Below are 14,836 nucleotides of genomic sequence, written 5' to 3' on the forward strand. Positions count from 1 at the left end.
TGCCCTCAACCTCAGGAAGTGTATTCGTGCCAGATTTTTCTAAGATATGCGGCTGAGGTGTCTTTTCCTGCTCCCTCTTGTATATCTGTCTGCTTTTGCAGCCCTTCTACCATTTTGGAATTCCTAGTTTCAGCTGTATCTTAGTTTTAGGATACAAAACTCACATTATTGGGGTGCATGGGGGGGCTCGGTTGGTTAAGGATCTGACTCTTGATTTCAGCTCGGGTCATGATCTCAGGATCGTGAGATCGAGCCTGGCATCGGGCTCCGTGCTGGGTGGGGAGCCTGCTTTCTCTCTCTCCCTCTGCCCCCCTCCCCCGTCCTCTCTCTCTTAGAAAATAAAAACCAAAAAATGAAAAAAAACCCACTTCAGATTATTAATGTGTCTCACGGCATCCTATCTGCTTTCATCCCAGCCTACCTCTCTCATCTACTCACTTGCTGCTCCCACTGACGTTCTGTGTGTCAGACATACTGGACTTCTTTCTATTCCTCTGATGTTCCAAGAAAGCATCGTGCTCCACAGGACCTTGGCACATGCTGTTCTCTCTGCCCAGAATGCTCCTTCTCGCCCTCTTGCTTAACTTAACTCCTGCTATGTCTCATGTCTCAGCTTAGTTGTGCTTCTTCTCAGAAACTTTCCCTGACCTTGCCGCCTTGATCCGATGCTCCAATTATATACCCTCACGGGGCCTAGAACTTTCTTCATTGAATTTATCAGGGATGTCATTTTGCATCCGCCTGTCATTGTTACTTCACGGGTGCCTCCCCATTTGGGGACAGACCCTGTGGCTTACTGCTCGATCTCAGTTTCTACCAGTATGTTGTCCATAGTAAGGACTCAACAAGTATTTGTTGAAAGAAAGAAAAAAAAGGAAAGAAAGGAAGAAGGGAAGGAAGCAAGGCTGGGTAAATGGCTTACCAATGTCACAGTCAGGAATGGGTTGAACCAGGATGTGCTGCTGGGTCCTCGGCATCCAGAACTCTCGTTCTTTCCTCTCCATAACAGCTACGTCCTCCGTCCCAGCTCTTTGGGTCTCTGTCCTAGGTTCCGTCTGGCCTCTCTTCAGGACTGGCTTCCTCCACTGGCTTCTTCAGATGACCTCTGAGAACTTCTCTGATCCTATTTTTTTTTTTTTTAATTTGAGAGAGAGAATGAGAGAGAGAGAGAGCATGAGATGGGGGAGGGTCAAAGGGAGAAGCAGACTCCCTGCTGTGCAGGGAGCCTGATGAAGGACTCGATCCTGGGACTCCAGGATCATGACCTGAGCCGAAGGCAGTCGCTTAACCAACTGAGCCTCCCAGGCACCCTCTGATCCCATTTTTACTCTGCATTTTCCTTTTCATCATTTTTACTGCAGATGACACTCTATTGAATCATTTTAATCAAGGAATTCATTGTATTTGTTCCCCCAGGCAGTTTTTAAGAAAAGGATGGGATTTTCTGAACATAAAATAAGTGATAGAAGGCTACACTGAGTCTTGTGCCTGGGGTGGTGGTTTGCACCCCCCTCACCCAGTCCAGGTGAAATGGTGTCTCTATTCATTCCTAGCTCTGCTGGTTTGGGGGGCGGGGGGGCTTTGGTTTCTCGGTTACTTGTGTTATTATGGAACATGGCACCAGTGATTTGATGGGCCTGTTCTCTGCCAGAACACATTCACTGATTCATTTGGCTGCGTGCGCAGTGATAAAACAGTCTGGGTTGGGCGGTGGTCCCACCTTTCACCCCTCAGCCCTAGAGGGGGCGGTGTTCCACAAAAATGTTTGGATTTTTCCAACTCTGGGTCTACCACCTGTGAGTACTGCAGCCTTGGGCAGGTTACTTAACTCTTTGACCCTCAGTTTCCTCCTCTTTAAAGTTAATAATGTCTACCTCTGAGGGGATGTGATGAGTATATGGATGTTACTCTAGACTGAATGTGCCCCTCCCCTCCCCCAAATTCATATCTTGAAATCCTAACTCCTAATACGGTGGTATTTGGAGGTGGAGCCTCTGCGGGTGTTAGGTCATGAGGGCAGATTCCTCGTGATGGCATTAGTGTCCTTATAAAACGGACTCCAGAGAGCTCCCTGGCCCTTTCCCCCATGTGACAACACAGCAAGAAGGTGGCCATCTGTGAACCAAGAAGCAGGCCTCACCAGACACTGAATCTGCTGGTATCTTGATCTTGGACTTCCCAGCCTCCACGGCTGTGAGAAATACATTTCTATGGTTTCTAAGCCACCCAGTTGATGATAGTTTATTATGGTGGCCCAAGCTGACCGAGACAGCAAGGGTTTGGAGCACCTGCCCCAATGCCTGGCCCAGATAATGAGTTTAAAGCATTTCCTGTATGTTGTTATCAAAGAAGGTGCAAATGATATATCACAGTGGTGCTGGGGGGGGTCATTGAGGGCATATGAAGGCTGGTTGACCTGTGAGCTAGACTCAGGTGATTGGAGGCCCCTCACTCCTCCCTTGTCCTTGGAAAATGCATTCTGCTTGCCTTCCCTGCTCCAGAAACTGCCCCAAGGACACAGCCTTGAGACAAAGGTGTGATGTTAAGTCTATCTGGATGGTAGACCTGACTGAACCCCATTAAGGCCTCTCTGTAAACTTAACACTTGCCAGGCAGGCATGGTGCCCAAGACAAGCTTCATAAGTAAGTTCCCTTGCTTATCCCACTGCCAACTACTGATCTGGAATGTCCCTCCTCTTCCTTCAGTCTCTCCTTGCCCTCTGTGGATAAGGGGCCAGCATCAGATCACACCCAAGAAGCTCTGGAGGAGGTTGGCCACCAACAAGGGGATTCCGTCACTCACCAGCTAGGTGACCTTGGGCATTCATCTCATATGTGCCTCAATTTTTCTCATCGGTGTGATGCCCTTAATAATTCCCGTTTTACCTAATTCGGTAAGTCAGTATGAGGTGATGGAATCAGGAGACAATTGCGAAACGGGTTTGAAATGTGCATTCGAGAAGCGACTGCCTCTTTTCAGCAGTAATGTATGGTGGTTTCTGTAGATACCTGATCAGTTTGGCTAATTACACAAAAGTGTTTTCTAAAGCCCTTTGGAATGACATCCTTGAGGTGATAAAAGTGTACATCCTATTATGATTCAACTCAAGGAACTTTTACTGATTGCATGCTATGTGCCAGACACATTTGTGTGCTTTGTATTCCTTAAAACAAAAATCAATAAATGGTCCATGGAGCATTAAGTAGGGGTTCAATGTGGAGAAATCACATTTCTATTTCATAAAGGACTTTAAAGTGTCCCTGTTATCCCATAACAAGCTGCGGCTGGAGAACATCACCCATCACTGGAGCTCTGGAAGGTCTTGGGGGTGGCCCTGTCTTAGCACGACCATTTGCTTATGGAACATTAGCTTCTCCCCACTTCACTTTGCTTCCTTTCCATCGAGGCTAAGTGCCTCCCCTTCGGCTGGCTCATCACTCCTTCCTCCCACATAAGGAAGCACTCGGGTTATTTCTGAGAGGCCCCAGGTTCCCAGGGACAGTTCTTGCACATTACCCTCTTGTGATGCGAGCAGATATGAGCCCATTGGTCTCTGTCGGCAGAACCTTCTGGGAAAATACGCAAGCTTCTGCCACGGGCCGGGTGTTCTGGTGCCTTCCGATGCCTCTTGGCTCCGTCCTGCATCGGCAATGAGCTGGTGGGACAGTGGCCCACTGCCTCTTTACATGGACCACCCTACTTAATTCTCTCATTTCCACAGCAGTGCCATGAGGTGGATATTTTTCTTATTCTTATCTTACAAATAAGGAAAGTAAGGTCCAGACTGGTTAGGTGGCTTGCCATCATCCCTTCCTGAGTCAGGAGCCAAGCTGGGGTCCCAGCCCAGCAACCTCAAGTCTAGGTTCCTGGCTTAGCTTGTATCATACCCAAATAAATTCAGCCTCTTCCTAGGAACACCAGAGTTGTCTCAAATGCAGAGTGGGCATGTGTGCGTGGAGCCTCCCGGAGGGCCTGCCTCCTGTGTGTGGGCTCCTGTGACCCAGGTCTGTATTATTACCCCCATCTGCAGGTGCACCTTCAGAGCCTGGATGGCTGACTGGTTCTGTTAGCTCTTTCCCAGTTAGAAGGCCTGGAGGACGTGATCCTGCTTGATTCCACTTTTATTAAAACCCTAATCCCAAGGCTTGTTCCTAGCAGTCCCAGCCTGCCTCCGAGGCTGGGGCAGGGAAATCTTCCGTTGGTTCTAAGTTTGCAACAAATGTGTCAGACAGAGGGACACTGGGCTTGTTGTGGGAGTTCCCCTCTCTGGGGAAGGTTAAACTGATACAGACTCAGAACTCTTCAGGGCAGAACTCTCTGGACAAGACCAAGGGAGCTTTTAAAACTTGCCTTTGATGGGACACCTGGGTGGCTCAGTCAGTTAAGTGTCTGCCTTCAGCTCAGGTCATGATCCCAGGGTCCTGGGATCGAGTCCCACATCAGGCTCCCCGTGGAGCCTGCTTCTCCCTCTGCCTCTCTCTCTCTCATGAATAAATAAATAAAATCTTTAAAAAAAAAAAAAAAACTTGCCTTTGAAAGTTTACTTCCAGGCTTGCAGGAATCCATTTTTGTTTGTCTGTTAATTAATTTATACATTAATTCTTTCAACAGGTATGCACTGGGGCCCTGCACTTGCTACCATAGAGAGACAAAGATGAATGAGGCATTACTATTGTCCTTTTCTTGGTCATATTTTTGGATCATTTTGTTTCTAGAATGATCCTTAGTGTAGCTCTCTCTGCCTCTGAGAAGCTTAGTCATAGGTCAGAGGTCACCCAGAGAGCGAGTGACACAGCTAGGGGCTGAATCCAGATCACCACCTCAGACCCCTTTTCATTTTTAGACTAAAAAAAAAAAAAGAGAGAGAGAACTGGTGATCCTTTAGTTTGGAGAAGGGCACCAACCATTGTCATGGATTCTTTCGCACTCCTAAACTTCCCGTGGTTACTGGTTTACTGAGCATGCACGCTGTCTTAGCAGGTGCAGGAGATGTGGCCCCACCCCACCCCCCATCCCCCCACCCCACCATGTTCAGGAGGAACAGGAGATGGTCTGCCCCTGGGAGGGGCTCCTGCAGCTCGGGAACACCGAGGTGGATCAGGGCATCATGCGAGAGCTAGCTCAGACACACTCGGCCCTGTGGTGGGCCAGGTGGAGGGCTGACCACCCAGCTGAGCTTTGAAGTGGGGAGAAGGAGGGCGAGGGTGGCCGGCAGGCTGAGGCAGAGACCCCGTGCCCCCAGATGTGGAACTATGAGAGAACTGACCAAAGTGTCCCTTGGTCAGACCGAACAAAGCCCCCATGGGGGTGGACAGGCTGGGGTCATGAAGGGTCCATGTGCTGGCACAGGGAATTTAAGCTTTACCCTGCAGGAGAAGAAGAAACTCCAGATGTTTCTCAGGGTGCAGTGGGAAGGCAGGGGCAAGTATGTCACCACTTGAGGAGGTCAGGGTGTTCTTAGGGGATATTTGGGGTGAACTTAAAAGGATGAGAAGGTTTTAGGATGATAGACCATGGGCTGGGAGGAGGATTTGGGGAAGAACTTTCTAGGCAGTGTATCACCATGTGCGTCAGCTAATGCACAGCTTATGTTTAATTTATAGTTTTCTTTTTCCTCCAAGTGGGTCCTCCTCAATTAATCTATGCTTGATTAATTGAAGTCCAGTAGTAATCAATACAAGCTCATGTTTATCAAGACCTAAATTGTGTGGAGATGCTAAAAAGCCGTGTTCTCCAAAACTTGCCCTTGGAGCGTTGGTTCTATAGGATGTTAATGGCTGCCATGTCCTGAAGGGCTCCTCGTGGAGTATACTTGGGAAGTGTTGAGATGCAAATACATGGCCCTCTAGCAGTGAGACCTGTGCTCTGAGTCACTGCACCAAATAAGTTTAAATAGGTAAGAGGCAGTCTTTGCCAGATGGGAGGCCCTGCTCCCAAGCACTTACTTCCTCACCCCCACCCCATGCCCAGGTAACTGCTCTGGGTTTTGTGTCCCCACTAGGCCTGTAGACATTGACATCTTGGCACCAGAATCACTGCAAAGCATGCGTTTTTCTCTAGTTCTGGATCAGCAACTTCTTGAGGGCCTAGAGTCTGGCCCCTAGTCATCTCTCATCCTTCAGCTGGTTGCCTCGTGCTGCGACTTGGCCCGTCTCTGATCATTTCCAAGGCCTGGAGTGTCCCTGGACATAGCCCGGTCCTAGGCCATACCAACTTCCCATTCACGGAGATCCCTTAAACACTATATGGCCCTTGTCAGTGACCATTCCACCTTGGGACCATGCCCACGGTTGGCACAATTTCCCCGGGGCTGGTCCTTCCAGCTCCTTGTTCTCTCCTAACTCTCCATGGACACGGGCTCCAGCCCACTTAGGTTATGCAGTTTTTGACAGAAGCTGAAGTCAGAAGGATGTCGTTAGGAGGCAGAGGGCAAGACCCAATCCTTTGACTGCTGGCCAGAGTCCTCAGCGTGAAGCACAAAAGAAAGAGCATGTGGGCGAGATACTGGGTTGATCATATATCCTTAAAATAGCTGCTGGAATAGCATTACGCTGTGATTATTGAAAGTTGGAGTTAGTGATTGATTTCAAGCTGAGAGATCAATGGGAAAAGAGATTACAATGCAGGATGACGAAGAAGCCATCCATGACCCCCACACTGAAGCAGTGATGTCTACCCCCACCACCTTATCGTAATTGTGTGTCTGCTGGTCTGGGCCACTGTGAAGTCCTAGAGGTTAGGGGCCATGAGTGGCTCATCTTGAACAGTAGCTGGCTTATGGTGAGTGCTTGATTTATGACGCTCACAGCATGCCCTTCTTCATAATGAAGCAACAGAGGCATACCACTGTTATCGTACTTGGCCACAAAATCAGTAAGGTGGAAGAATGGGGATTTGAACCAAGTCATTGAAAAGTCTAAGTCTGGAAGCGTTAAAGAGAGCCTGTGTATGCACCTGGGGCTTCAGCGATGTCCCCGAGTGATCCACTTTGTTCCAGGGTTCGGGCAGTCTTAGAGGCATTCTCTGTTCTGACCTGGATGTTTACAGTCATCATTGTCCCCGCACCAGATTCGTATAAGTCCTGGGATGGAGCCCCGCGTTGGGCTCCTGACTCAGTGGGGATTCTGCTTCTCCCTCTCCCTCCACCCTGCTGAAACACTGAGGCTCTGGAACTGCTTGTGTTGGACGCACTTCAGGCAGAGCCCACCATGAATGCTGGGGCCCTGGACACCTCGCAGGTCCTGCACAGCCCTGCACGGAATGGGCTGCGGTTACTGTGTCCCATCCTCTGCCGAGCTCGCTATGGCCACACACATCCCCTCCAAAGCTCCCAAGGACGGTTAAATGAGGAACAAGATGGCTTTGGACTGGTTACAAATTTTCAGGATCAAAAGATTTTAAGCAAGCCCCCTGGAAAACTGTAATTTTACCTCCTAAATTAGTTGGTTTATCAATGAGCAAGGCCACTACCATCAGTCCCTTAATCAACTTTCTGAGTTTGGCAACATGATCCTGGAATACTAGCTCCAGATCTGAATCTGGGGCATTATTTTTCCAGGGGATAATCTTCTTCTGAACATCCATCCACTCTGGCTATCTGCTTCACCTGAGTGAGAACCTGGGAAGGAAAAGGAAATAATACCATATATAAAAATCTATTTATACACACACACACACACTTTTTTTTTCTTAAAGATTTTATTTATTTGACAGAGAGACAGCGGGAGAGGGAACATAGCAGGGGGAGCAGGAGAGGGAGAAGCAGGCTTCCCGCTGAGCAGGGAGCCCAATGCGGGACTCGATCCCAGGACCCCAGGATCATGACCTGAGCCGAAGGCCATCGCTCAGTGACTGAGCCACCCAGGCGCCCCTGAACGATCATAAACTTGATCAGGTTGGGTTCTAATTGCCGTTGCTCTTCCAGCTGTAGTATCTATGCTGGAGTAAATCAGCAGGACCTCTTGCTCTTGGTATGTAGTCATTGACCTGGCTAATGCCTTCCCCTCCATATCTATTTGCAAGGACCACCAGAAGCAGCTTGCTTTTCCCTGGCAGGGCCAACAGCATCCTATCACAAGTTTGCCATAGCACTACATCAGCTCTCTCGAACTTTGTCATAGAATGGTACACAGAGCTTTTCATGATCCTGACATCCACAAAACCTAATACTGGTTTGTGACTTGGATGGCATGTGATGACTGAAGCCGGGTAGCTGGAAGTAGCAAGTATTTTTGATGCCTTAGGGAGGTAGAAGTGAATGAAATGGTAGAAGGTAAACCCTACAAAAATCGAGGTCCTTTCACCTCAGAGAAGTTTCTGAGTGTTTCTTGGTCTCGAGAATGTGGAGATAGCCCCTCCAAGGTGAAAGGCATGTTGCTGAATCTCATGAAAAAAGCAGTACAATTCATGGTAGGTCCTTCGGACTCTTATGAAAGATTCGCATGTGCTACTTTGACGCATATGCACAGTCATCTGAAAGCTGCTAGTGCAGCTGGGTATCAGAGCAGGAGAAGGCTCTGCAGTGAGTGTGGGCTGCAGTCCAAGTGTCTCTACCACCTGGTTCTCGTGATCAAGGAGATTCTGTGATACTCAAAGTGTCTGTGCAAATAGACTGGATGAAGCCTCTGGACAGCATCAACAGAGGATCAGGGGCACCTGAGTAGCTCAGTCGGTTAAGCATCTGACTTTGGCGCAGCTCGTGATCCCTGGGTCCTGGGTTTGAGCTCTGCTTCGAGCTCCCTTCTCAGTGGGGAGCCTGCTTTTCCCTCTCCCTTTGCCCCTCCCCCCGTGCTCACTCTCTCACCCTCTCTCAAATAAATAAATGAAATCTTTAAAAAAACAAAAAACAAAACAGAGGATCATAGTGCAGGCCTCTAAGACTTTGGAGCAAATCTATCCCCTCTTCAGCAAATAACTATTATACTATTATCCTCTTGAGAAACAGTGTCTACTTTGCTCCCGAGCCTTGGCAGACACTGAATGTGTAATTATGAGATAATCCGGGGACTGCGTAGGTTGAGCTTCCTGTTATAAATTGAGCATTTCTAACACACCCAGCCACAGGTCGGGAGTACATGGCAGCAATCTATCATCTAGTGGAATTGATTCATGAGAGACTGAGCTTGGGCAAGTTTGGACGGGGCAAATGAGTTTCTTGAGCAGATGGCTCAGATTCCCTGAACATCTTCTCCCACTGCATTACCTTCCTTCCCTCCATCTGTAGGCTCAGCAGCATGGACCCAGCATTACTGAGACTAAGAGCTAACACTACTGTTTAAGCGCCCGATTTTCCAAAAGTGGAGAGTGCCAGCAAGCTCCTGGTGTTACACCAATCCCTGGGGGATCATCCAGCCACCAGTGGTGTGTTGATTACACTGGACCTCCTCTATCGTGACGGGGCCAGAGCTCCATCCTTATTGGGATAGACACATATTCTGGGTATAGATTTGCCTTGTCCTCCATTGGGCTGTCCTGCACAGCATTATTTCTGATCAAGGAACACATTTCACAAAAAAGCAAGTGCAACAGTGGGCTCATGCCCATAGAATGATGAGGCATCGCTCTATCCTTCATCAGTCACAACTATCTGACCTAATTGAAACATGGAATGCCTTACTGAAGATGTATTCAGTTAGGAGAAAACACTTTGAAAAGTTGGGGTTCTCTATGATAGGATGAAGTATATATTTTTTGAAACGGAGATAATTATGTGGTCCTGTCTTTTCCATAGCCAGAATACACAGATCCAGAAACCAAATGGTGAACTTGAGAGTGGTATCCCTTTAATAATCCACTGCAGACTTTTTGCTTTTCATCCCTAAAACATCAGCTGGTCTGGAAATCTTAGTCTCCAAGGAGGGGGATTCTGTCACTAGGAGACACAACGGTGGGACACCGTAATTGGTGGTTAGGAACAAAATTCTGTAACTGCACTGGAAATTGTATAGTTACCCATTAACAGCAGGTGGCGTTACCTAAACTCATATACCCTGACTACGAGCAGCACAAACTCATGTCTGATGCCCTCCTGGGGGAAATAATGTCATAGGGAAAACGAACCACACATCTGAGGGACACAGTCACTATAAAAGAAAGGCAAGAATAGGAGATTCAGATATACTATAAAAAAAAAATGAATGGTCTAGACAGGTCATAAATTCAAAATAAGGATAATAATTTTCCCCACAGAGATAAAAGAGGATATTGGTAACAGGAAGCAGGAGCAAGAAGTTAATAAAACAGAATCAAGTTGAAATGCATGTTGAGAAAATATTTTAAAAGAACACAACGATGTGATGCATGATAGAATGCGTAGAGTCAAGAACAAAATAGCTGGAAGCCAGCTTGAGGAGCTCTCTCAGAAGGGCTTGAGAAGGAATAAAGAGTTGGGGAAAAGTCAATAATCTTATACTCGAAGTCCCAGAGGGAAAAGCAAAAAATAAACGGGCAGAAGAGAATAGTTGAAGAAATTGTGACTTTGGGTTTTCCAGAATTAAGGAATGATGAAAGATCTTGATTGAAGATCTTCACAGAGTGGGAGACAGGGTGGAAAAGGAAAAACAGACACCTTTAAATGTTAGAGAAAAATTTAAGTCTATCGAAGAGAGAGAGAAAGTACAGCTATCCATAGCAGGTAACGTTGATGGGGTGTTGTTATCTGGTGGGCACTGTCCTAAGTCTTCGCATGGATGAACTTACTGAGCCCTTGTAGCAATCCTAACATGTGGGGACTCTTATCGTCCCTATTTGTACATGAGGAAACAGAAGTACAGAGAGTTTAAGTAACTTGTCCAAGATGTCAGAGTCAGGACATGGAGGAGAGGGCTCTGGAAGCCAGAAGTCTCTGACCCCAGCATCTCGGTTCTTAAGCACCAGGGCTCTCCTCCTTGAAAGGTTTGTAGAGAGAGAAGACAGATCAGTCAGGAATATAAACCACCCCTTGGCATTAAACATCTCAGCAGTACTGGGAGGGTCAAGAGGGCAGTGGAGAAATAGTTTCAAATGTTATAGGAAAAAATAACTTGTAACATAGAGTTAGCTCAACCAGATGTAAAGAAGTTAAGAAAATTGTGTGAAAAACTACATATAGGAAGGAGAGAAGTGGTCTTGGCTGTGGTGCATTAATCTTTTTAAATATTGCCTCTGCTAAATGCTGGGAGAATTGTAGCTCTGACAACCATTTTCTCTGAAAGTCTAATTGGCTGCTCAGGAAGGAGGGCAGAGGGTAAATGGTGCTCCCAGGTGGGCTTTGCGCTTTTACACCCCCCCGCCCCCCACCACCTCTGAGAACTGCTGAGCCAGGGCCATGGGCCAAGAGCTGAGGCCATCACTAATGTTCGATAAACCCAGACCCCCACCCCCACCCAGGTTGGAGGACAGAGATAAATGCAAGGGAAGATCTTATGGATACATGAATTTTATGATGCAATCTCCAGGCTGTAAAACAGACAGGCTGGATGCTCTCGAAAGCCCCTGTGGTGGTTATAAAGTCAATGATTGGGTGTCATCTCTACTCAGAGGAAATATACTCAGTTGGGTTTGTGCTGACCAACCTTGACATCAGACCTGTGCAGTTTTAGTGTTTGCATTAAGGAGGTGTCATTAAAAAGTTATCTGAGGGCAAGTTCCCTCGTTCTAAAACCCACCAAAGGCCCATCATTATGGGACCGTGCCATTTTGAAGTTGGATGGCATTGTTGACTAGGGTTCTTAATTTTTATAGATGAGAAAACAAAGACTAGAGAAAACGTGTGATTTTTTTCCCTGCCAAGTTCATCCAAATGGTAAAGGACAGCCAACACTTGAACTCATATGAATTCAGTGATTCCAGTGGAGGTTTTGAGAGTCTATGTCCTGGGTCCTGGAGTACAGCTGTGAACAAGACAGAGGTGGTCTCTGCCCCCCAAGAGTTTCCATTCTAGAAAGGAGAGAGTGACTATAAGGTGCAAACCAGCAAATGCTCACAATAACTAAGATGGGGACGGGTGTGAGCCGTGGGATGGGGGGTGTATAGGAAGTGGTGGGGACGGCATCAGGCAACCATAGAATGAGACGACAGGGCACCCTCTTTGAGGATATGCTATTTGAGATGAGATTTAGTCATTTGAAAATGCAGGTTGGGGAAAACAAGACAGAGGCCCCAAGGCAGGTACACATTTAGCCCCTTGGGGTGGAAGGAAAGCCGAGGTTTTTGGAACAAAGCGAGTGAGGGGATAGGTGGCCTTGGGCCACATTTTGGCAAGATGTTTGGGTCATAATCTGATTTGTATTTTCCAGAAAGATCACTGTGGCTGCTCTGGGGAGGTAGAGTTGTCATGGCACAAGAGAAGACACAGGCAGATCAGGTAGGGGAAGCTTCACCCAGCAGCAAGGACCACGCTTCCTGCTCTTGGAAATTCTTCCCAATCCTGTTACCCCTCGATGGTACGAGATTTATCCAAACAAACCCAGTTTCTACCTTCTGGTTTCTGGTCAGGTTTTCCCCCACTGTGACGGGTTCCAACCTCACACTGAGCAGGAACACAAGGAACTCACACTTTTTGTGTGAGTAAACAATTAAAATTACCATTTTTTCTGCTCTACGCATTCTTCCAGTACCATGAACGATGGTACCATGAACAGATGATTGGAGTGAATACTTCACTCAGAACGGGCTGATGATAAGGCTTTTCCTGGGAATTTGGATCTGAATCTGCTAATTTTGCCCTACGCTGTCTGGTCTTCGAACAGAGAAGATAAAAACTCAGGAGTTGTTGGTGGCCTTGAGGACTGAGAAGCAGACGTGCAGGGGGAAGCAGACCTTTACACTTTTACAGTTCTACAAACCCTGGTCCCGGGCTCCTACCAGAGGCCCAGCTAGATCCCTCCTTGGGGATCCATGGCGTACGCCTGCCACTGAAGAACAAACATTCCTGCTTGGTTAAACCGTTTAAGTAAGTCTCTTTTTTTGCAAGCAGGAGTCCTAACTAATGCATCACCCACCTAGATTGTAAACGGGGATTCAAAATGGTCGGTCAGAAGGGAGGCTGGGTGCTTACCCACCACACTTAACTTCTTACACTCCTGTCCCTGATGTCGTCCCAGCACACCCTCTTGTTACACTCCAGCCAAATCAAATGACTAGCAATTCTGTGAACTCTCCCTACAGTCTATTATCCACCTGCCATTGTGAATGCTGATCCCTCTGCCTCAACATCCCTTCCCTCTTGGACAAGTACACTCGTATTCCTCACACAAGGCTCAAAAGCATTGCCAAGGCTCCGACATGGGACTCCTGTCTCCCACTCAGGTCCCCGAGCCAGGATCCCTGGCTTTTCCAGGATGCAGGCTGCATCCAGGTTGCAAGTCCCCCTTCGGTGCACAGAGCATTCTGTTTACCTGTCAGTCTCCCTCACCGCGCTCGGCAGCAGGGACCCTGTCTCTAATTTCTTCATCCCCTCTCTCGGGCAGAGAGCTGACTCAGATCCTAATTCCCAGGAAGAGCATTATCATCAGCCCGTTCTGAGTGGAGTATTCACTCCAATTATCTGTTGCCAGTAACGTCAGGCCAGGCGATAAAAAACATGGCTTCTGGGGGCCAGCCTTGTACTCATGCGGCCCCTGAGCTTAATTTAGATAAAATCCTTCTCAATATGCCTGGCCTGTGCTGATTGTTCCATAAATGTCATTTCCAGGAGGCAAGAGATGCAGGCGGGGCAGGGGATCGGCAGGCTCTGGGGGCAGACGGTGAGTTTAGTGGTGAGAGACAACGGAAGGCTGCCCAGCACACCAGCACCAAGCAGAGAATCGATAAATGGTGTAGGTTATTATTGCGTCAAAATGCTCTGCTTATGTTTTTGTCTTCCCTCCTGGCCCATTAGTTTGTTGGCTACACAGAAACTGTGTGACTCACGCCTGTGTTCTCAGCCCTGCAGCCCGTAACCGGGGCTTCCGATAAGTGGCGGGGGTCTTCTGCCCAAAGGAACTGCTCATTCTCTCCCTCCTGCCGCCCCCCACAAGCTTGGACTTTCTTGAGCCTTGATTGTCAGGCCCAGTATGGCCCTGAACCCTACACTTTGGACCCCCTGGAAACCCTCTTTGTCCTTCCAGCCCATGTCGACAGGCTTCCAGCATGCCTTGCAGCCAGCCATGCCTGAGTTCTCTCAATGCGCAAACTCATTTGCCAGCTAGCACATTGGCTGCTTTAATTAGACTAGTTTTGACAAGCTCCAAAACTTTGTTTTTGATTTTTATCTTTGGGATGATTTAAAGCACCATAAAGCTGCGTAATTTGTTGTGGGCAAGTCAGATATTCACCGACATCCATCTGCTTCCTCAGAGCACTAACTACCTCCAGCTTGGAATAGAGTGTGGAAAGCAGATGATAAAAAAGAGATTACCATAGGTTAATGCTTTTTCTCATGGCAAATGCTTTGTTTTTGTTTTTTAATTTTACTATCTCTTGTGTTCTTGGCAGTATACTTAAGTAACCGTTTTGACCTTCCTTTCATTTCCAACCAGTAAAAAATCATTCACATGCTGATATTTTGGGCTTGTGTCTTTCGGAGAAAGTGAATATAGTTTGCATTGGTGCCTGAGAGTTTATGAAGAAAACTCATGTGAATTGTCTCATTTAACACAAACCCAGGAAGCGAAGTGCAGTGTCCATTATTGGTCCCATTTTACAGATAAGAAACCCGAAGCTCCACCAGGTTCAAAGGGCATCGCACGGTCAGTGAACCTTCCAGAAATGAGTGTTTACTGAACATCCACTTGACTGCCGTGGGCAGCGAGAAGAGACCACGTACGATAGAGAATTACTTGGGACTTCACTAGCGCATTGTTTCTCTGGAAGCTC

Source organism: Mirounga angustirostris, unplaced genomic scaffold (assembly GCF_029215605.1).
Source record: "Mirounga angustirostris isolate CCGP_5_RB_7025 unplaced genomic scaffold, mMirAng1.0.hap1 SCAF_4, whole genome shotgun sequence".
NCBI lineage: Eukaryota > Metazoa > Chordata > Mammalia > Carnivora > Phocidae > Mirounga > Mirounga angustirostris.